Below are 22,945 nucleotides of genomic sequence, written 5' to 3'. Positions count from 1 at the left end.
AAATTATTTATCAAACTTTATATTTAGGTCCTTTGGGGTTGTTTTATGGGAATTGGCCACACTAGCAGCACAGCCATATCAAGGTTTATCAAATGAAGAAGTTTTAAAATATGTATCGGATGGAAGAATTATGGACAGACCAGAAGGTTGTCCAGATAAATTGTATGTATATAATGTTTTACTATAATAGTTCAAAAATAAATATTGAAAAATGAATATGTTGACGATTTTATTCAAGATGTAGAGTAGATAATTTATTATCATAGCAACAGTACATGTCAACTGATACTAAGTCTCGGTTACCTATTTTATCGTTAAATTTTTAAATCTTGCGGCTGTTCAAATCCATTTAAATTTCGGTCATCCAATGTTCTAGAGAGTTGATTATAAATGAAATGAAATGTAATGGGGTTTACCGTCCTACTGTTCTGCTCCGACTGGGCTAATGGAGATGGGACTTGATTACAGTCTTATCATGTTAATAGATGTCTAAATAATAGTTTAGATAACATTTAAAGTCGAAAGAAAGACCTGCAATAGGCTGATTTAACTCTTAGATAATCCATCTTTAGATATCATATGCAATTATTTATAATACTATAAAATTAGGTCTGTCTGCCTAGATATATTTTGGTGATTCAGGGGGGTACATAGTGTGTGGAAGACTCTTACTCTCAGAAGCCATATCTTAGTCCAGTACAACTATCTGAATGACTGAGGTATTTGTCACAGAATACAAAGTTTAAGTTTCCAAGTTGGTTTATCTGTCAAGTGCCTTATACGATTTCAGTGAATTAATTACGTTTATAATGCCAAATTTGCATGATTAGTAACAATTTTATAAGTTTTATCAAATGAGGGACTGCTCCTTTATCGCTCTGTTTTATCATGGTTTTTTTTTTCCTGTAGATATGCGTTAATGTTACAGTGCTGGTGTTATAGAGACAGACAGAGACCAACATTTAAACAAATTATAGAAATGTTAGTTCCAGATTTAAATCCAAACTTTGAGCAAGTCTCGTATTTCTTTAGTGATGAAAATAAACCTGATGGACCTGAATTTAATGATATAGAAGAAAACGATTTGGAGAACATTGATATTGATACTTACGATGGAGATATGGACGATCAAAGTGATTATAATCTTCAAGATGAATCAACAATACCATTTATAGAACATGACTTGCATAACACAGAATTAAACAAATCTCCGTCACGAACAATACGTGCCAGTACCTCGGGTCCGTGTGAATGTGTTATGCTGGAGGAAATGGGTGATTTACCCAATGGACATCATACAAGTAATTGCTCCAGTCCTAACAGTGCAATAGGTAACAGTGACGGCAGTAAAGAAAGTAGTAAAAGTAGTGACGGCAGTTACACACAAAGAAATGGTATGCCAAATGGTCATATACATTTCAGACTTCCACATACAACTCAATGCTAGCGATTGTTGAGTCATGATGTTGATAATTTATGGTGTGTAAAGTGAATCGTCAGTGTGTGTGTATAATCTATCTATTGATGGACATTGTGTGAATTGTTTTTATGTTAAAACAAATGGATTATACATGGATCTCAGCCTTCCTCTCGATGTCTGTTAGTATATTGTATACTTTAATAACCCGGTAACTTTATGTTTTTATGTTGAATGAATGAAATCGTATATGTTGATTGTGCATCTCCAAAGTCATTCTTACTTTATCATGAGTTATAAAAAATACCTAAAAATCACTACAACTAGCTTTAATTATATCATACAGTGCATTGCAGCCAAATAAGATTGATGAATCTTTGATTGACCAAGGGCTGCTTTAAGTGCCATCAATATATATATATATATATATATACCTCAGATATTGATTCAACTGTGAAATACTAACAGTTATACATATCTACACATACTTTTAATACGTCTTTAAAATTTCTATTGTCTGATTTCTAAATCTTTAATTGTAACTTACAAGATGTTTAAATCTAGAAAGAAATAGTGCTGTTAAGTTGATTTGTTAATGTTATTTTTTATTTGTTTCTTTGTAACTTGTGATCCAAAAATCTTTGTTTCTGGTTGTTATTTTTTTTTATTTTAGGAGGGGGTATTCTTTTTACAAATAAGCAATTTAGTACTTGTTAATGTTCACATTTTACATTGAATACCGTTAATTTCACCCACAATAACTTGCATGTGTCTAGGTCATTTGCAGTATGTGTAGTCGACAGTGCTAAATTATGGAAGAATAACATTGCCCATATTATTTCAATGTTCACGGTGCAAAATGCATATGTCAGCAGTTCAAAACATTTTAGTTTTACAATTTGCAATTTCCATTGCTCCACAATACCATTGTCACAGTGTTAAAATACAGAATACACTTTTCAGTAATGTTACGGTGGTATGGTCTTACCCACTTAGCCACCGTGGCTCTCTACTTTGAAAAAAAAAGTTGAAGTGAAGAAGGGGCTGGGGGGGTAGGAAGTAAAAATGTGGGGCTTATCGAAGGCTCGGATTAGCTATACCGAGTGCATGATTTCACAGAAGTCATGGTCATCCAGTGGATTCCTATTGCATGGTAAGCAGACTTATTGTATGCCAGCTTGATCTCTGCCCCTTCTACGGACGTTAAACTTGTAGATTAATTGCGTAAATTATTAATTTTCCGAGTTCAAACTTTTTTCTGTATGCAAATGAGCTTCATTGTAGATCCCATATATGGTATATGTTTTAACATGCTAAGTGTGTTCTATTAGGCAAAATGAAGAATGGAGAAGTGTAATGTGCAAAATAACTATTATACTGTATTTTGTATTATTGAAAAATCTATTACATATTTTAACACTGTGACATTGGTATTGTGGAGCAATGGAAATATCAAATTGTAAAACAAAAATACGTATATTGAACTGTTGACATACGCATTTTGTACAGTGAACATTGAAATAATATTGGCAATGTTATCCTTCCATACTAAATGGGTGATGCATGTGTTATCTATTATGGTTGTCTAATATTCAATGAGTAATGTACATTGGTTCATATGAATAGTCAGATTGTTCAGTGTTTTCTTTCAAAGTTTTGATTGATCTTTTTGTTACGATTTTGCTTTATTGTATCTATATTTAGATATCAAGAACTTTGTTACACTCTCTAAAAGTTTGAGAAGTCATTATTATTAATTTCTGAGAGTTTGCATCAAAGCAAGGAAATGAATTTGTCTATTATGCTATTTGTAAATTGTTAGATATTAATGTTATTATATATACCAGTAGATGTAATTGAATGATACTATTACTAGTCAGTAGTATTGAAATCTACACTGAAATACATTTCACACGCATACCGGTAATTCAATTAGGGGTTAATTTATGGCAGATTGTTATAACAGAATAAGATTCTTTTGATTAGATCTGATATTTTATTCCGGAACAATGTTAAATTAACCATCCCATCATTTAGATTTCATTTCATTTCTTTATAGTTGTGTTGTACAAAAATGGATTAAAAAAATGATGAAATATTATCTTGGAAAAACCTTTGGATTTTATCAAGTCATGTTTCTTTTTTATTTGGATGCAATCGAAAAAGGATCTGTAGCAGGTGTCATGTTTTAGTAATTTTTGCCGGTCTTGATTGATCGGCAGTGAAATTGAACAACTGGACAACTTACCTCTCAGTCAGTTTATATGCCATAAAATTATAATTTCAAAAAAATTTAACCATGAAACACAATAAATACTGTTCAATTTATATTCCGGGTTATTTATTTGTCAAAACACCTAGAAATATAACAAAAAAACAATTTTGGGATAATGATAAAATTCAGCATACTCTTTGAAAAAATATATCTTGTTAAACAAAATACGCCATTTTTAGATTGACTGAAAGTCCTGAACTATATTTAGTGAATTAGAGGAAAAGCTAAAGGCACTGATAATGCAGTTATAACAAGTGTAATGATGCTTTCCAGACAAAATTGTATACCTATTGATTATTGATCATATAAAATAACACTTCTAATGTAGGGAGTATTGAGATTTATGGATTTCAATCAATTGAATAACTAATCTAATCAAATATGCATCTAATTTTTAAATTCCTGGACTTGTTCTGTTCAGTTTTAACATTTGATAATAATCATGAGGTTTCTTTTTCTTGTTATGAAAGGTTTTTGGTCATCGTTTTGATTTTGTGAATGTTATCGAAATGTTATAAATAAATGTGATTTACTTGAACTTTTATGACAAATAATTTTGTGTGAAACAACAATATTATTATATATAAGCTAATATACATGTGCCTTTTTATTAAATCAACATGTGCTAGATTATTATTATTATTATTACATGTGTATATACATATATTATACAATCAGTGTCGTTTGTGTCTTTGACAATTCTTTTTTATTCAACAAAAATTTAGTATGCATTTTGTGAAATCTCTAGATATTTTTGTTATTTTTTAAATTTTATTGGAAAGTTACAGTACAATGTCCTGAAGCTTTACTGTTGCAAACTCAACACAAAATTACGACTCACTCCAAATATTCCAAACCATTTTGCCTTCATTCTTGATCACTGACTTCTTAAAGAATTAATATTGAAATAATTGAATTGAACTGAATTTTATTATGACACAATATAATTTGGTTTAATTTGCATGTAATATATTCATTTGCACAATGTATAATAATGGTAAACTTTTACTTTACAAAACTTAATACATATGACCTAATATAAGTACCAAAAAATGATAGATTGTTCCATAACACCACATAATATTTTTCTTAACATCAGATCAGATCATCCCAGAGGACCATTAATCATAAGGTGTAGGATAAATATTTCTTAAGCAAGACTTGTATTTCGTGTCCCCAAAACAGAAAGGATAATCTATATGCCTCATACACGTTATCCTCCAGACCATTTTAAATATTTTGTAAGATTTAAAGCAGAAAATTATTTTTTTTAAATACAACCATAAAACTTCATGTCATTCATGGAATAGTTCATTACATGCTCTATTTTGTGTCAAAAGGATGTGTTATTTTGTGTTTTGAGGTCGTTAAGCAGTTAGTAAAACCACTAATATTACCTCCTGCAATATATAACAACATTCATCAGGGTAATATTATATCCTTTATCTATTAATCTCTCACAAAGCCATCAATTCCGAGAAATTTGCGTGGTTCAATTTATGTTATTAATCACATTTTTTTTTTTAAATGTTTCTTCAAATCTATTTGAGAGAATATTTAAGAATTATGCTTTTTATATTCATGATATATTAAGGTTATATATAGTTTTTTTTATTATTATTGATGCGAAGAAATAATATACAAAAATTACTTTTAAAAGCTTTAAAAATGTTAGCAAATAAACTTCATTATATTGTAGATTATTGGCTTTCTGCCATACCCTCATATATTTTTAAAAAGAAAAATGAATCTAATCATTGTTTTCTGTACATGGGTTTTACTGTGTGACAAATCAGCTATATTGTAATAAAACAACAATCAAAGAATACAGAAAACTGTCTCATTAATTTATTAATTGTTTTAATTCTGTGTAGTTTTTTTTCTTAGAATCTTTATGTAATAGATATGTTATGCTTTTGGTATATTGATCATTTTTATAGGTATGCTGTAAATCATGCAAAATGCATATATATACATATTTGTGATAATTAAATTTGTTGATATTACCAACCGCCACCGGTTAAATGATTTGTTTTTAAAATCGATCTACATGCACATTTTGTATTGATTTAATTCTTTTACTTCTTTTTACCACTGCAATTTTAAAGAAGCTTATTTTCAAACAACCACATTTTTAAATTTCAGAAACAAGCAGTCTCAAAGTAGATATATTGTGATATTGTTATTATTTTTGATATGCTTAATTAATCATTTAATCTCATTGTATTATAATTTCATATCATATACCCACGATGCAGTCAATGTCCTACTGATATATTGTTAGGCTACATTAGTCATAATATCATTGTATATAACCAGTATTAATTATGGTTGTATTTATGTAAATAAAATGCGGATGTAGATGACAGTTGTTTCTGTGTGCATATTTTTCCCTTGATTGAACTTGTCAGGTGCTGGGCTCCTGTGTTAGTAATTTTAGATTCTTGAACTTTAACATTATCTGTGGATATTCAAACAGCCCGTAGTGATCCTTCATGTATTTCTTGTGAATGGATTTATCACAGTCATTACACGTCTTGCATATTTAATTAGCATATTGCAATCTGATTGGTTAGTTCTTTGTGTCCGATAAAAGGATTTGTGAAACTTAAAATATAACATATTAACAGTTTCTATGAAATGTCGAATTTCAATGGCATCCGCACGCACATACATGTATATTTAATTAGCAATTCCGAGAACGCTGTTAGAGCGCCTCTAGCATTCCAAATTCCAAAATAAAACCCTTTAAAATACATGATAATGAAAGAGACAAAAGCCTGATTATTCACAATTTTCGTATCATGAGCAATTCGTCTCATAAAAAAATCTTTTTAATTTGACATCCAATACACCAATCTTCATCAAGAAAATAGAATAAGCTTTAAGAACGAGACAGTAGATTTAGAGACACGATTCTTGCATGAGCTCATAGTCGGGAGCAAGTGTTGACGAGACACTATAATGAGACATAATGAGAGTGCAAGAGCCGGTTCAGTGGTTGCACTGTGTCTTGCTCTCTGGTTTTTCTTATAATTTTATAGATTTAAATTGATTTTAGCTACTATCTTTTACTTGTGACTTGGGGAGTTACCTTGGCTCATTTTTATACAAAAATTTCTATTGGAAGTGTTTTAGATTTTGTACAATTTGCAAATTTTAAAATAACAAAAGTGTGGTGAGTTCATGAAGTGAGTAATAATCATGATAACCTATTGTAGAGAAAAACTAATCAGCTTGAATAAAAACCTACAGTTTATAGATCACAGGATGAAAAACAACATTGAACAGTTTTCAGATCTTATAGTAAACACCAAAGAAAATATTTGTACTTTGTTTGAAGTTATACAACCTAAAATAAGGGTAACTAATAAACCTAGACCAACAAGAAAAGACAGGGGTGTTAACCATAACAACCTCAGATCTATTGATACAAAAAGTAGTGAAAAGTCTGGTAATGTACTAAATTCATTTAATCTCTGTGTTTTAAATTGTCAGTCAATTAGGAATAAAACTGATGAACTTCAGGAATATTTGCTAGATAATGATTTGGACATATTTGTAGCCGTTGAAACATGGCTTAAACCAAATGATACGGTTACTCTACACAAACTTTTGCCATCAAATTATTCTGCAGTTACTGAAAATCGAATAGGTCGTAGAGGAGGCGGACTAGCTGTTTTTCATAAATCGGTACTAGAAACATCAAAAAATCAGTCCCTTGGTCCTTTCACGTCTTTTGAGCACCTTGACATACTTGTAAAATGTACAAATGAAGTCCTTAGAATTGTTTGTTTATACCGTCCACCTTCATCCAGTCGTGATGTTTTTCTCAGTGAATTCACTGATCTACTGTACGAAACTTTTGACTCATCTTCTCGTTTACTACTTGTTGGGGATTTAAATCTACATCTCGATGATGTCAAGTGTAGCATATCAAATAGATTTTATGATATTTTAGATTCATTTAATCTTAAACAGCATACTACTGGCAGTACGCACAGAAAAGGTCATTTACTTGATGTGGTGATAACTAGGGTTTTAGACGACACTGTGGAAGATGTCCATATTTGTGATGACCTGGTCTCAGACCACTTTAGCATATTTACCAAGCTCAAGATAAAAAAACCCGTACCTAAACAACAGACAATTACATATAGAAAAATACGTAATATTAACATTGAAGATTTTCGATCAGATATTATTAACTCTAAAATATTAAAGGAACTCGACAGAGCAAATATTGATCAACAAATTAATCTTTATAATGACACTCTAAGAAATATTCTGGATGACCATGCTCCCATTAAAAAAGCCAAATTTACTATTCGACCAAATCGTAAATGGTTTACTGATGAAATTCGACAGAGTAAAATCCATAGACGGTCCATGGAAAGACTTTGGCGAAATTCTAATCTTGAGATTAATAGACAGCTATATACTCAAGCGCGGAACAAAACAAATAATTTGATTGGTAGAGTAAAAAAAGACTATATTTTAGAACAAATCAATGTTAATAAGGATAACCCAAAAGTACTTCAAAACATAGTCAATAGTATCCTGAAACCGCATAATCAACAAATACTACCAGATTACACCCATGATGCTGACCTTGCTGAAGAGTTTTCTAAATATTTTTGTGACAAGATTGATAATATTAGGACTGAACTTGAAACAGACAATAACTCCGAGACAACATGTCTATCTGTTATATCACCACCTTCTCAAGTCATGTCAGAATTTTCCCCGACATCAGACAAAGAAATCAAGCAACTCGTTGCCAAATCATCGTCTTCGACATGCGAGTTAGATCCGCTTCCATCACCGCTTCTGAAACTGTGCATCGAAGAATTGTGTCCTGTTCTTACTTATATTGTAAATACATCATTATCAACTGGTACCTTCCCTGATGTTCTGAAAAAAGCTTTAGTTTTTCCCTTAATCAAAAAAAGTACTTTAGACAGTAACATCTTCAAAAATTATCGGCCAGTATCTAACCTATCATTTTTATCTAAACTTGTGGAAAAAGCAGTATCTGTTAGATTTAAAGATCATTTAAAATTTCAGCATCTGGACGAACCCTTTCAATCCGCATACAAAAAACTCCATAGTACAGAAACGGCTTTACTCCGAGTGCAAAATGATATTTTAATTAATCTAGATAATAAAAATGTAGTTTTTCTTGTTCTTCTTGACCTAAGTGCTGCTTTTGATACCATCGACCAAGCACTTCTACTTACACGTTTAAAAGATTATTTTGGAATTACTGGCTATGCCCTGAAATGGTTTGAATCATATCTCACTTCACGAAAACAGTCTGTTGTCATAAATAAGCAGTCATCAAAACCAGTAGACATAAAATATGGAATTCCGCAAGGATCAGTACTCGGTCCGTTATTATTTACGGCTTATACTTGCCCTCTTGGTAAACTTCTTAGAGATCACAATTTAGACTATCATATATACGCAGACGACACACAACTGTATGTGGCTGTAACACCCGACAACGAAAGTAAACAAATCATTCAGTTGGAGAAATGTATTGATAATGTAAAAAACTGGATGAAAAACAACTTTTTAAAACTAAACGATGATAAAACTGAATTATTAAAAATAGGAACCGATCATAGACTCTCATCAATTATTACAAAATATGTTAAAGTGGGTGGTGCTGTCATACATCCAAGTAACAGTGTACGGAACCTCGGTGTTAAATTTGGGAAAAATTTTGACATGAAAGAACATGTGTCGAATATGTGTAAATCCGCCAATTTTCAACTATATAATATAGGTCGCATAAGAAACTTTATTGATACTGATACTTCTAAAATGCTTGTCAACTCACTTGTAACCTCCCGCCTTGATTATTGTAATTCTTTATTGTTTAACTTGCCTTCTCTTCAGCTAAATAGATTACAAAAAATTCAAAACAAAGCCGCTCGAGTCATTACTAGAACTAAACTATGTGAACATATCACCCCTATTTTACACCAACTGCATTGGCTGCCAGTTACTAGCAGAATTGAATTTAAAATACTCTCTCTAACATATGCTGTCATTAATATTGAAGACTCACCTGACTACCTCAAACAACTAGTGACCCCATATATTCCTACACGCACACTTAGATCACAAAACAAAAACTTGCTAATGCCCTATCATGCAAAATCCTCATTTGGGGAAAGGTCTTATAGTTTTGCTGCTTTTAAACTATGGAATAAGTTACCTTCTGAAATTAAAGATTCCCCTTCCCTGCCTGTTTTTAAGAAAAAGTTAAAGACCCACCTTTTTAAAAGCCATTTTAATTGCTAAATGCTTAAGCTTTTTCAGAGTTTACTTTTTTATTATTGTATACCATATTTTATTCTAATTGTGCAATGTTCTTATTATTGAGATGTTTTATATTTTATACCTTTACAATAATGTAATAGCGCCATAGAGCAATCTAAGTATTGGATTATAGGCGCTCTATAAATAAATTATTATTATTATTATTATTATATCATTTAAAAATGAATAGACTAGTAAAAAGGTTGAAAACTTTCATATGACATGGGTATACATGTATACCCCAGAAAAGGGCAGGGTACTATTTGTATACCCTGGTACACGGGTTCCGGCGCCCATCATGGACATTATAAACTCTTCTTTTAAAGATTCAAAGTGCACAGAATGTTCAAGAGTTGTGCCTGTCACGTCCCTTAGTAAATAAACAAGAACAAAGTAAAAAGAAAACATGGCTTCACCTGAGTCTGCACTATACACCGGTCTCAAACCTACAAGCTTTATATCAAAACTTCTTGACAAAATTTAATGTATTGCAGAACAATTATAAACATTTAAATGAAAGTATTCTTATCGTAAATTTCATTCTTTAGAAACCGTGCCTTGTTGATGAAGAGTTTAAATTTATACCTTGATCCCCATCGATAGACGTCCAGTCTGCATTAGCCCAGTCGAAGTAGACGTTAAACCCCATTGCATTTCCATCGATAGCCAAAACCACCGTGTATATTAGACATGTCTGCAGCATTTGACAGTGTTGAAAACAATATTTTATGATGGAGATGATTTTGCATTCGTATCTAATTTGGCCAAGTTAATCAGTTCTTGTTAACAATGTGAGAGCAAACTTGTTTCATTCGGGTGTTCCATGACAAGTCAGTATCTTGGGACCAATTACATTGTATAGAACGGTCTGTGACATTGCTTGAGAGTAGCTTAATTGGGACCGATTCTGTTGTATATGACCTTATGCAACATTGCTTGAGAGCCAATCTGATTAAAATACACATCTATATTTCGTTTCGTTTTTTTTATACTTTCGATGGCCTACACTACATGAAGATCTGACCGGTTGTAGTGTTAGGTCGCGTCAGAGGTCATACGAGCGGCTTTTGACCCTATGACGTCAGACATCAGCAGTGATATTTCTAGTGGATTACCCACAGTTCCGTGCACCACACGCCAAAAGCTCGATGTAACAGTCCGTTTCATTGGCTAAACTCTCACATCATCCAGAAACACGTCAATGATAACAACAAAGACAAGTAAAACGAAATTTTGAACTATAAAAACGAAACGAAATAGGATCTGTGTTTTAACCACATTGCTTGAGAGTATTCTCATTGAAACGTTGCAGTTAAAAACACGGGGAATGATATCCATAAGCTGACGCCCCTGATATTGTATATTGCTTTTACTAAATGCTCAAGTGACCTACCAAACTCTGATAGCTCCCGTTCACTAATATATTTCACGTACAAGAGACTTAACTCGTTAATGCCAATTTGGACGTTGTTTCTTTGTTGCACTGTTGCACATACATAATGTAAATGCTTTTACCCATTTGGTTTCAGCGAGGTTAGTCCGCCATTTCATGGTGAAAATGTAATAACAAAAATAGGTCAGCTAATCAAATCGGAGAATATACCTGTTATGTAACACTATAGAGGTTATCAAGTCTATTGACGCACCACAATTGAGTAATTAAACAGTTGTGGTTATGGGTAAAGACAAAGGACATACTTTTAGCCCAATCTGATTAAAACACAGATCCTATTTCGTTTTATTTTTTATAGTTCAAAATTTCGTTTTACTCGTCTTTACTACTAGGATCTGGAAGAGTTTTTATCATTGGCGTATTCTGTATGGTGTGAGGGATTAGCCAATGAAACGGTCTGTTACGGTGAGCTTTTGGCGTGAGCTGCACGGAACTAAGGGTATTCCACTAGAAACATCAATGCTAGTTGGTTAATCAAATATCTGACGTTATAGGGTCAAAAGCCGCTCGTATGACCCCTGACGCAACTCCCCAAAAGAACTGGTCAGATCGAAACGAACTATAGATCTGTATTTTAATTTAACTACTATCCGAACTATCCTTTACTTTGGTTGCCTCCAAGGTTTTGATATTTATTGCCAACGCCTTATTTATTCCAACTTCTATTACCTCGATGGAATAATGCTCTTTCAATAAATTGTTTTTTAGCTCACCTAATCTGACAATCCGGATGTCTTCATCTGTAACAAAGAAAATGGTATATTATTTTTGGTATGGCGCGGATGACTTAATTTATAAGAGTGATAATTTTTGATATATTATGTTTCTTTAGAATACACACCGTTCTCCACCTCGTTTCACTAGAATGTCCGAGCATGCGATTTGCAGACCGTCCCAATTGTGAATTTAATATTTAAATCTGAATCATTCATTATTTCTTTCAGCAAATCGGCAACATCAGCAATTCCTTCATTCCGAATAAAGAATACATCGTCTCTGTATCGTTTCAATATTTTTCTAAATATAATCTGTAATCAACGCCATATTAAATTTCTACAATTGAGTATTTTTCCTCTTGTAATCCCATTGTTGAATTAGATAATTGCGTAGTTAATTGCAGTGCCGCCTTGGTACGAATCGCTATACCAAGAATTTGTTTTTAATTTGTTTCGCCAAATGTTTGGCTTTTAGGACGATTTTTTTAAAAAATATTCTCTCATGATTGTATACAGGATGTTTGTCTAGCCAATGTTCTACCTAGGTCATGGGAAATGTTGACATGGTTACAAAAAAAGTCGCCAACATTTTGATTTTGATACAATCGATTAACAAAATCTATGTCACCCCGAATAACCGATTGTACATTTGGCACGTACATCTTAATTAAGGTACCAATGAGATTTAATGGTCTGGCAGCATCCACTCCACAGGCAATTATTGTTCTGAAGGGGAGATCGTCTGGTCGGAGAACACTGCTAAATTCTGCATTTTGGTGATTTATAGACTCCTTAATCATCTTGGATTTATGGATTTTTGGAAGACCATAAAACTGAGTTGTTTTGTAATCAAATTTCCGGAGATAATCCTGTTCGTTGTCCACCAGTTCGTTACTTGTGTTCTTGAAATTAAACCTTTTATTCAACCGGTAGTTCTTTTATCATGGTTGGAATCTATGGTTGTATATAAGCCTTCACTTATTTCTTTGCTCTCATAGTATTCCACATCCTTGAAAACGATGTCACCTCTTTATCGCTTTCTTTAATAACGATTGTGTGGTTGGTTTTCAAAGAGTTGATTTTGTTTATCCTTATACCCAATGGATGTTGCGTTGCTGTTTATGTGTGGGTGGTAACTTGGTTAAAGATGCATTATGTAAGATTTAGATAAAGAGCTGGCTGTTCTTGTTATAGTAGATCCAAAATAGATAATTCAAAATTAATAATTTGAAAATTTCATTCGAATTATTTTATTCTGGGCAACGTTATCACTGTTTCAAGTTTTGACATAGATTGTTTATTATCGTAGCAACGTTACTTGTTAATCGAAACTCAGCCTCGCTTTCTCCATTTTTAAAGATGCATTATTCAAGAGCTCAATCTGCCAAATATTATAACTATTAACTATTATAGCGATAACTGCCAGTTTTTGATCTAAATCGTACATAATGCATCTTTAAATTAAATCATAATGGCGATCGTATTTCAATCTGTTTAGATCTGCGCCACCCGATGAACTAGGGAGTTGTTTATATGCTTGTCATATGAATAAATGTCTAAATAATAATTTATATATCATTTGAAGCCAAAATAAAAACGTGCAATAGGCAAATTTAGCTCTTACAAAATGCATCTTTAAGTAATCGATGAAGTCGTCACGTCTGAATAGGGATAAGATGTTTTAAAAGCTTATAATTAGGTGCCCTCGAATTAACACGTTCAATGACGTGATGTGTCTGGTAATCCATATTTGGTCATAGTTTTCACACCTGTCATTACTGCACTCACCCCCTTTATTAGTACCAGACATATTAGTCTTAGCAAGTGACAATCAAGTAAAATGTGTCTGGCTGATCCTGGAGGCCAGTCTTTAAAATGAGCTGAACTGGCTCCGAATACTTTTGACATCATTCGCCAGGAAGCAGAGATCTTCGAGTTGGTACTCTAACTCAATGCCTTTAAAAAGATATTTTATTGTCCCCCGCCTTTTAAATAAAGCTGGGGCTATTAAAATGGGTTCTTTCGCCCGTTTGTCCGTCACACGTATTGGGACCCAATAACTATGTAGCCTATTTTGCACTATATTATAAATTGGATGAAAATAGTTTTGAACATGATTGGGATTAAACAGTGAACTTCACAAGTGCAAGCATCCTCGATTCAAATATTTACCTGCTGCTAAACTACTCATGGAGTAAGAATGTAGTTCCTAAAAATTGTCCACTTGACTTAAAGAGGATCACGTGGATAATTTTAAAACGTCGTCGTAGACTCGATTGTCTACCTAGCGAAATTTGGTGAGTCTTGCCACTGGTTGACGGAATCTAAACTAGAAAAACTTTGACCCCAATTATTATATCGACTGAAAAAGAATCAGTTTCAGGCGAGTTATTTGTGTTTGAATTAGAAATCGGATTCAGATCACATGGTTGTAACAGACTTTAGACATTACACTTAGTCATATATGCTATTTTTGAAATATTTTCCACGTTAAAGGCCCCTGTGTCTCTGATCAGACGGTGTCCGTCAGCGAATAGCGTCCGATCATAGACCGTTCCTAAAGGAGCTAATCCGGATGTAGTGCGTCTATATATAAAGCAACTCTCTTTCCCCACTTTGTTGACTTTTTGGTCTAGATTTGAAGACACTTGTTTGAAATTTCATTGTATGTCTGGTTATGGTAAACAGTACTCATGATTTTCAGGCGGAAAGATCTGGAAGTAAAGCGATATGAATTTGCCCACGTGACTATTGCTCGAAAAATAAATGCTAACTAGCTGTAGTTCCCTGCAGGTAGCGTGGCTTTTGTGGTCAGAGTGATTAATTAGGGAAATCCCCTACCAAAATAACGTCAACGTCAAAATAGATTCCTATAGTGTTGGTCCTGAGACGAGATGGAATGCTGGTTGGTGAAACTGTCGTAGGCGACGGCTCACTACTGCATTTATTTTTCTAAAAACATGCACTTTGCTCAGTAAATAATGAACCGATTAGCTCAAATGAATGTTAAATTTCACTTTGAATTTAATACAAGGAAACGCCAATGAAAATTACCAAATGATGGATCTATTGAACTCCATTCCATTCCTTAATTTTTATAGAAACGATGTGTTTGATTTTTGTAAGTTCATCGGGTGCTGGATGGGGAGGCTCACACTGATCCGCAGTGAATATTTGCTAGGCCGCTACAATCACTGATAAGGATGACATCGATGCGGCTTAATGAGCCAGAAATATTAACTTTTTTCCTGCGACAAATAAAATTCTAAAACATTTTTTTTATGTATTGGAAAAATAAATAAAGGCGTTTGACGTATTTGTAGGTAAAAATTATTTCCTATTTAGTGTAAATGGGTATTAAAATGACTAAAATGCAGCATTCTCTCCGAAGCAGTAACGTCTTATGTAAACAAAGCACGCGCCATTCAGCCAATGATTGACGCCGCGTGCTGTGACAGCACGTGTTAAGGCAATCATCTTTGACAGAGATATATCACTAGACTCGTAATTCTCTGTGAAACAGATTGGGAGAGGCTGGCAAGGAACGCTATCTAACCGTTCGGATGAAAGGACAAACCGAGACCACTGCAAGGGGTACACCTGTCTTCATTATCTGGAATAGGGCAGTAGGTCGTTAAACCTCATTTCATCCCATTTTCACTTCATTTACTGATTAAGTGGTGATTCCGTATAAAAACAAAACCAACTAGAAAGATTATTGACACACTGGCCGCTTAGAAAATGGCTCTTGAGAAACCATAATAATATGTCGGCCACGGGATCGAATATCGATGTGAACTAGAATGACGCAACAACCTCAGGATTTGACAAAGGATATAAAAATGGCCACAGAATTTTAAGGCGAAAAGCAGATCACATTTTTTGCATTTATTATTCATAAATTTGAAGGGGTGTCATTATTGACAATACAAGGGTGGTGGAATTTGTAGCACCCCTACCCCACCCCACCATGTATGTCGTTCTGACGGGCTTACAATTACCCGCTTTGACGTGAAAATGAGTAGGGTCGCCTTCAAACCTCGTGGGTTTTCTCCGGTCCTCCCTTTTCCCTCCACTGACCCCTACGCGCAAGCGAATTAATGAAATAAAATTGAACCATATTATGTTAGTCCCGAAACGACCTAGTTTGTGTCGAGTTGGTTTCGAATCCCCGGTTGTACGTGACAAGGAGTAGGGGCGCCTGTCCAACCTCGTGGGTTTTCTCCAGGTCCTCCGGTTTCCTCCCACTGCTAAAGACCCCTATGCACAAGCGAATTATTGAAATAAAATTAAACCATATGTTAGTCCTGAAATGACCTAGTTTGTGTCGAGTGGACGTTAAACCCCATTTCTCTCTCTTTTTGTGTCGAGTTGACGTTAAACCTCATTTTTCACTCTCACTCCGACCGGCGTGCAATTTCATGTTTTTTCAGACCTGCATCAACCATCTGGTCTACACCTTTTATAGAATTTATCAACAGATTATAACAAAAAAATTAAATTTGCACTCGGTTATGTTTTTGTTATTCTTTTCTAATCTGTCATCGTGAAATAGAAAGGGGTCATAATAGGTTCAAGGTTGTATAATTAATAATTGTGCAGGACAGTTAGTTTAAAATTTAGCACATCGCCTTATCAGCACCGGAATGAATAATTTTAAAATCTCTTACACGAACTCCATCTAAAGTTAGACGGGTTCCTGCAATTTTGAACTGTGTTGCACGACAGTATGATGTACTCGCGTGTTGTTCAGACTGATATTATAATGGCGGTTACATTACACAATTGATCAAAATTAGACAGAGATGTTCATCAGCCTTTCATCGGAATTTCCAGACAATGGCTTTTATGTTTTTGAGTGATTATTGGCGTAAATATTGTTATTTATTTCCTGTAATATATTGTTTAGTTTCAGTATATTCAAATGATAACGAGAAAATAAGAAGTAAGTAAATTCAATTTAAATTAATTTAATAAATTTTCCATCGCATAGTATATCGGTTTAACACTCATCATCTAACCTTAACGGTTATATTTCGATTAAATGGATATAGAAATGAATTAGAGCTGTGATTATTAAACGCGCCATTGTCGTTCAATAGACTGTCGATATTTCATTTATTTCAGGAAAATTGTATAGAAAAAAGACTGCATTTCACTGAACTGTTTAATTGGAGTGTTTAGAGATCAATCCTGGAGTGGACATCATCACGTGATGAATATCCAATTCTCAGTTTTATAGTAAATAATCTTCTCTACTTTTTAGGTTGTTCTCCCACTTCAGTGTGTCAAAAATACACAGGTGCTTTTTACCGGCATTTACCGAAGAATGCCGATTGAATCTTTGACGTAATCATTTTTGTGTAGGTGTATTTCTCGGTCAAATGTTGTAGTCGAATGTAGTATCAAGTCAATGACATTATTTTGTCCCCCCGCCTTTCACATATTTTGGGAACTCTGCTTCTAGAATGAGCTATCGTGTTTAAAGTAAGTGTAGGTGTTTATTAGGGGAATGTCTTGATGATGAGCAATTTAATTGATCGATGCTTGGACATGGTATAACTTTGATTTTAATTGCGCGAGAATTCTGAATTTTTAGTTCTCTTCAAAAAAGTAGGGGATATTCAGAAACAATACAAAACTGCGGAAATGCACTGCTGTTTTTATTAGAGGCAACCAGTGTATGTTAATAACAGGCCTATTACCTACACATGAACATAAACAATTCACATGGGCGGCTTATCTGACGGCCCCATTTCACTCGCAAAGTGATACACCGTCAAAAGTGAAAATGGACGTTTTTGATTTTTGTCTTAATAATGAGTAATTGCTCCAACAATCCCCAGACATTCAGCAATTCAACCGTCCAATCACGATTTGGGGCAATCTAACCCACTCCTTTTGCAGTGCCACGGCCAATTCTTGCAGTGTTGTCGGTTAACGTTGACGTCGACGAACACGTCTCCCGATCAAATTAAACGTAACACACTAAAGCAAAGATACGCTAAACAGTAAATCTTATGCAAGAACCGATAGGAAAGCAAACATGGATAGATAAACCAGCACGCGGCAGTTTTCATCAACTCTTCCTTGAAGTGTCAAATTAGACAATGAACCCCTCCCACGTGTATGGCGCTATTGCTTGTCGCACATGCAGCTCAGTGATTCTGTTGGGGCGATAAGTTCTTCATCTGTGAACATACTCCCCAAAAATGTCAAATGTCCATGACTATTTAATCACAACCTGCATAGGTATTTGCATTTCAATATCCCCTACTTTTTTGTAAGACTATATAATATAGTTTCATCACAGCAATACCTTGATGGGGAATTTTCAGCTCAAGACTAAAATAAAGATTCCAATTTTTGCACAACAACTCTGGAACACAATAACCATTTGGATTGGTCGAGATTTTGGTACACAAGAACTTTACTTGTAATTGGGGTACAATGTTCAAACTTGGTGTATTCGTAGATGTTCATAGATTTCTATGAATAGGTCTAGCATTTTCCGTCGATGCTCTGGGACATAACATCGAATTTGATTTAGGGATGGTGATGAAACTGGGTCATGGGTGTATATTATATCTACATCAAAACCTAGACTAAGTTCAATTATGAGCATTTTCTGCTTACGCTAGGTGTACATAAGCAGGCTGATTGATCGATGCTTTGAAAAAAGTTATATGTCAAATTAATTAATGGGTCATTCCATGTCATGTGGACCAGTGCTTGTAAAGTGATCCCCTCAGAATATTATGAAAATAATATTATTATGTTATAGTACATACAAATTTATGTACAACTACAGAGTTATATGTCTCTAGCATTAATATTGACTGAGATATGGCCTTTTAAATAGGGGTACCCATTCGCAATTTTTGCAACTACTATTCTATGATTCGATTTTGGTGTACTGATTCTGTATCTTCTATTTAGAGACAATATTCTTGAAATTAAGAATTCGCTACCGAATTTTATCGAACAAGTACCGTCAACTTTTTTAAGTGCCAAAAATTGATATTTGTGCACCCCCTCCCCACCCCACAAACAAGCAATTGCCATGCAAGATACGCCTAGATTTTGCAAGAGATGGACAGAGAACAAGCTAAAAAAAAGAAGCGATTTTTCGTAAAATCAGTGGTCATAATCCAGTCCGATACGCCCAAATATCGCAAGGAACAAAGGTAGTTGGGTTATAAACATACATTTCAAGTTTCATCAAAATCGGATAAAAATCTTAACGTCTAGAGTATCCACAACTTTGGTACATTACATACTTTTACACTATTTGATACAACGAGCGGTCATTTTGTCCGGCAGTTTCGGTCAGAGTTTTACGAAATTGGAACTCATCCTTCACTGATGCGTAACGGTAATATATTTAAACGTTTTATTTTTAATTAAATATATTGTGACTTCTAGTGAGGTCCACAGGCTAAAAATGCGATTTTTCGAACGATCGGAGGCCATAATCCTGGGAGTTACGCTCGGATATGCGCGATTATCGAAAGGAACCAAGATCTTTTTGATATAAACATAAATTTAAAGTTTCATTAAATTCGGATCAAAATTGTGTCCTCTAGAGGGTTCACTATTTGCGTACGAGGTGCGGCCATTTTGTCCGGCAGTTTCGATTTTAACTATCATTAGGGTGTAACGGTAATATATTCAAATGGTTTTGTAAATCGGATAATAATTGTGACCTCTAAAAACGCGATTTTTCGTACAATCAGAGGCCATAATTCCGGATGTTACGATACGATATGCGCGAATATCGAAAAAAAAACCCAAGATCTTTGGGTTATAAACATTTATGTCAAGTTTCATTAAAATCCGAGGAAATTTGTGACCTCTAGAGTGCCACAAGCTAAAAGGGTGACTTTTCTTTCAATCAGGTGCCATAATCAATGAAGTTATGGTTCGATACAATCTGATTAAAACCCAGATCCTATTTCGTTTCGGTTTTTTTTTATTGTTAAAAATTTCGTTTTTTTGTCTTTACTACAAAGTTTCATATTTTTCGTGGAAGGCTCCTATACATGGTTAGCGGTTGAAAAAGAGTGATTTTAGCTATATTCCTGTGTGGTCCATTTTCAAAGATAATTTCATAAGAAACCAACTAAAATATGGCTTTTAATAAAATTTATTCAAACTATATCCATTGATACATTATACATGTGACAGGTAACAACTTCTAATATAATGTACTAAAATTTCTACACTGTATCGAAATATTAATTTTTTTCATAAGTATCAATTTTTGGTACTTAAGGGTTGACGGTACTTGTCATAGGAGCCACGGTGGCTAAGCGGGTATGACGCTGGCTGGAGGTCGCGTGTTCGATCCCTAAATTGGCCGAGAAAGATCATCGGGATTTTCCGACGTGGTTTCCCCCTTGTCAGTGTAGCAGGACGGAGGGCTTGACAAGGAAAGTTGTCTAGTCATTCGGATGTCACAAAAAACCGAGGTCCCGTGTACACATTGGCGTGCACGTAAAAGATCTCTGGACAGTTGGATATAAGAGTAGGCCATAGTACCGCTGCCCGGGCAAAATTTTCCCCATAGCACACTGTATGGCGCATGCCCGTCTTCATTAGCCCAGTCAGGAGCAGAACAGCAGGACATTAAACCCCATTTCATATAACATTCTCTTACAAACTCCATAATTTCAAGAATATAGACTGACTAGACGGAATATATTCAGATCACAAAAAGGGGCCATGTAATAGTTTCAAAACTTGTGAAAGCCTTACCCCAATTCAAATGGTCATATCTCAGTCAATATTAATGCTATACATTCATATAACTTTGCAGCTTTACATATTCTGTATGTACTATGACATGAATTTTTTTAATAATTTTGTGAGGGGGTTACATTACAACTTTCTGAGAATTTGATCCAGTTGGAATGACCCCCAATATGTGTCATCTAGTTAGTTTGCGACTGAAGAGGGTGGGGTGGGGCATTCTCAGCCTCAATGTTGGCTTATTTCAAGTTTGCCTATTCTATAGCTATAGCATTTTCTATAAGTGTAAGGTGCACTGAAATTGCTTGACGGGTCGTATGACGTAGAATTTCAGTCAAAAGTCAGTGCTGTGTTGTTAGTGCTTTTACATCTCCGATGTTTCAAATGCTGAATGTAACGTGTAAAGTGTATTAAGTCAAATTTTAAAAAATCTTGCCTTATTGAATGGTTGTAGCACCATGAGCCTTCTGTCTGACGTGGAGAGCGTCTATGGGAAACCGGTCGCCACATCCTACGTACGACCCATGCATCTTTTCTTACTACATATTTCTGTAGCCTTGTGATCGTCTAGAATTTGTCTCTAGCTGTCTTTACTTCTGCTTCACGTTGTGTATTTACTTCTTCCAGTTTCTTAAGACGTTTGTCTTACCAGGAATAATAATGCATAGTTCGCTTCTACATTTTATATAGCATATAACTGAATACAGGTATACAAGCATAGCACAAATTACAATACTATATAGCTAAAACCACGTCTCCACCCTATCCAGCCTCTCGGCTGTCAGATGTACCCTCGATCTCTGGAATCTAATGCAAGTCTGACTTACAGGGTTCCCTGGTTTCTTTTAAAGGTAAATGAATATCATGCACCATAAAGCGTGATCATGGCCCTGAACTTGTGTAATTAACAAAATGATTGGTTACTTTAAATCAAATGATGCAATTAAAATAATTCCACTCACGTGTAATTCTGGTGGTAAATAATTGACATATTTTGGTTAAAGAGCTCTTTTTTTATATGTCAACTGTCAATTACAGACTAAGTTGATTTAGTGCACACTATAAATGTGAATATGTTTGAAATTATTAACTTGCCAAAGATATTAATTAATGAAATATAAAGCCATCTTATTTCAAGAGCAAAAATTCTAGCAATATTATTATATGGTAAGCCGACTTATTGTATGGTTACTTATTGTATGCCAGGTTTATTTCGGCAAAAAAAGGGTGCCGTGTGAACTAATTTGCATGCTGACTTGATTTCATGTTCTCAATCTGTTTCACAGAGATCTTCTAATATCTCTGTAACAGATGACTGTTTCGAAACGTGACGTAAAATCACGCGGCATCAATCATCGGGTCAATAGCGCTTGCATTGTTTACATAAGACGTTACTGATTCGGGCTAAATGGTGAATTTTACTTATTTTAATACCCATTTACACTCAATAGGAAATGATTGTTACCTACAAATAATTCAAACGTCTTTTTATACGTCCACATTCATAATGTGAACGTATTATGCCGTCGCCCCTGTCTGTGTGTGTGTGTGTGTGTATGTATGTATGTGTGTGTGTGTGTGTGTGTGTGTGTGTGTGTGTGTGTGTCTGTGGTTCGCCTACAGGGCGCAATTCTTCATGGATTTTCTTCAAACTTGGTATACTTATTCCTTATACCCCAAGGAAGATCCCTATTGTTTTTGGTGCATGCCCGACCCCCCGGGGCAGAGCCACGCCCATTTCTAGTATTTGTTTGTTTGTCGTCTACAGGCCACATTTCTTAACTAATAATCTTGAAACTTTGCATACACATTCTTTGTACCCTAAGGAACATCCCTATCGTTTGGGGTGCATGCCCAACCCCCAGGGGCAGAGCCACGCCCATTTTCTTTTCGTGTGTCTTTGTGTCGCCTACAGGGCGCAATTCTTACTGGATTTTCTTCAAACTTGGTATACTTATTCCTTATACCCCAAGGAAGATCCCTATTGTTTTTGGTGCATGCCC

The 22,945-nt window shown here is 34.4% G+C and overlaps 1 protein-coding gene across 1 annotated transcript in view; it reads left to right on the top strand.

The window, feature by feature from the left end:
- LOC126818035 (putative molluscan insulin-related peptide(s) receptor) overlaps nt 1–22,945 on the top strand; it is a 134,997-nt gene that overhangs the window by 91,879 nt on the left and 20,173 nt on the right. The gene's annotated exons all lie outside the window — the stretch shown is intronic.

The sequence above is a fragment of the Patella vulgata genome, chromosome 4, assembly GCF_932274485.2.
Source record: "Patella vulgata chromosome 4, xgPatVulg1.2, whole genome shotgun sequence".
In the NCBI taxonomy this organism is placed as follows: Eukaryota; Metazoa; Mollusca; class Gastropoda; family Patellidae; genus Patella; species Patella vulgata.
The sequence above is the reverse complement of the archived record's forward strand: the minus strand, read 5'-3'. Positions and strand labels throughout refer to the sequence as shown.